Genomic DNA, 2,218 nt, shown 5'->3' with positions numbered 1-2,218 from the left:
GGACATGCTTACAATGGTCTCAAGTTCAAATAAACTACTGTGACAAGACACCACTTCACAAGTCTCATGCTGGCCCAGGGGCTCTTCTCTTCCCTCAGTAGGTGCTGGCAGAAGGCATGCTTAGTCATTTTGCAATGTAGATACCTAGCCCCAAAGCCAAAACATGGGAGAGGAAGAGAGATGGAATGAACACCTTAAGAAACTCCGTAGAGAAGATCCCCCCTTTCTTCATGGCTTCACTTTTTCTCATGCTTAAGGAAACAGAACATTTAGGGTGCCTGAAGTGGAACTCCTTGGGTGGAATATTTTCAGGTCTATTGGACTAATCGGACACCCAGTCTACACTTTTCTTCAGAGCATCCACCTCTTTCTCTCCTTCTGCAACTTCTTCTGACTGAGAGCTATGGTCCTTGCTGGTGTGCATTTCCACATCAAGCATGATCTGCCCATCTTCTTGTGGGGAAGGGCTGTCACAGTGAGAACTGCCTCTTGAACTGCTCTGTCTGGATTCATTCTGTGCATCCAAAAGAATCTTCATGTCTCCATTGTGGATGGAGGATGAGGAGGGTACAGCTCTAGCCCCCCATTCTTCTCATCGCCATTGCTGCTGTTCATGGGCAGCTCCACCCAGGAACTGTTGAGGCCAGCAGGCGGTGGCAAAGACTGTTCACCTTCCTCACAGTTATTGTTGTTGTTGTGCGGGGGCGGCAGCTGTTCTACTAAGTGAGACGACACTGTCAGGTGGCTGGAAGAGCTGCGACCCCGCAGCTGGGGCTGTCTCCGATTCTCGGGCGTCAACACCAAGAATTTTTCTAAAATATCCACCAATTTTATAAAAGATTTTCAATTCATATCAGAATATATACACATGGAACTAAAGAACTTCTTGATGAGGGTGAAAGAGGAGAGTGACAATAATGCTGGTTGAAACTCAACATTAAAAAATCCAAGATCACAACATCTGGTCCCATCATTTCATGACAAATAGAAGGGGAAAAAGTGGAAGCAGTGACAGACTTTATTTCCCTGGACTCCAAAATCACTGTGGATGGTGACTGCCATCATAAAATTAAAAGACGCTTGCTCCTTGGAAGGCAAGCAATGACAAACCGACTGTGTGTGTCCTCAGTTGTGCCTGACTCTTTGCGACCCCATGTACTGTAGCATGCCAGGCTCGTCTGTCCATTGGACTTCCTAAGCAAGAATAGTGGAGTGGGTTGCCATTACCTCCTCCATGGGATCTCCCCAACCCAGGGACTGAACCCAGGTCTCTTGCATCTCCTGCACTGGCATATATACAAAAAAATTATTCACAATCCCACTACCCAGTTGATACCCTCTTCTGACTGAACTAAGATTTCCTGATTAAGCCCTGAGGAACCCCATCCATCCAAGTTGTACCAGCCTCTGATGTTCCCTGTGATTAGATTTGGTTTGCTTGAACCTGAATGAGGATCCAGAACTTTTGTCATAAACAGGGTGAGAATATTTGGAATTCTATCTCTCACCATGTGCTGGTCACAAGGTATATAGGTGGATCCATCATCCTCATCAGCACTGAAGGCCTACAGCCATGCTAGACACCTGGGATAGACACCTGCAATATGAAAGCAAATGACTTCAGACAACTGACCTGGATTTACCCAGTCCTCCCAAGAGCAAGCACATTCAGACATCAATTTGAGACCTTTTAACAGTCTTTAGGAGATTGAGATGTGTAACACACACACATACATTAGGCATTCACTATGTAAAGTGCTTTATATTATGCATTTCATTTTAGATTGCCTAATATTTTAGAATTTCTCATGTCTCTGATTTGAATCTAAAATCTTCAAATGGATGTTTTGATTTTTCTAGAAGCAAGTACTTGTCTATTGTGAGATAGTTAAAGTTTGAACTTTTTATAATGTTATTCTTTTAAAATACAAGACTACTTTTAGTGTACCAAGACCATAATTTTAAGCGGCTTTCATTACTCTCTATATAGTCAAGTCTTAGTCAAGCCATTCGGAATTCTAGAGTAAGGGAAGAGCTCCACCTTATGGTACTATTTTGAAGTACACCAAGAAAAGGCCACGATTTTTTAGAATTGTCCTAGAGGCAACCCACTCCAGTACTCTTTTTTTTTTATTTTATTTTTAAACTTTACAATATTGTATTAGTTTTGCCAAATATCGAAATGAATCCGCCACAGGTATACCCGTGTTCCCCATCC

The 2,218-nt window shown here is 42.9% G+C and overlaps 1 pseudogene; it reads right to left on the bottom strand.

Moving 5' to 3' along the window:
- Window positions 1–94: 94 nt before the first annotated feature.
- LOC105000051 overlaps window positions 95–2,218 on the bottom strand; it is an 8,591-nt pseudogene continuing 6,467 nt past the window's right edge.

This window comes from Bison bison, unplaced genomic scaffold, assembly GCF_000754665.1.
Source record: "Bison bison bison isolate TAMUID 2011002044 unplaced genomic scaffold, Bison_UMD1.0 scf7180017864367, whole genome shotgun sequence".
Taxonomy (NCBI): Eukaryota; Metazoa; Chordata; class Mammalia; order Artiodactyla; family Bovidae; genus Bison; species Bison bison.
The sequence above is the reverse complement of the archived record's forward strand: the minus strand, read 5'-3'. Positions and strand labels throughout refer to the sequence as shown.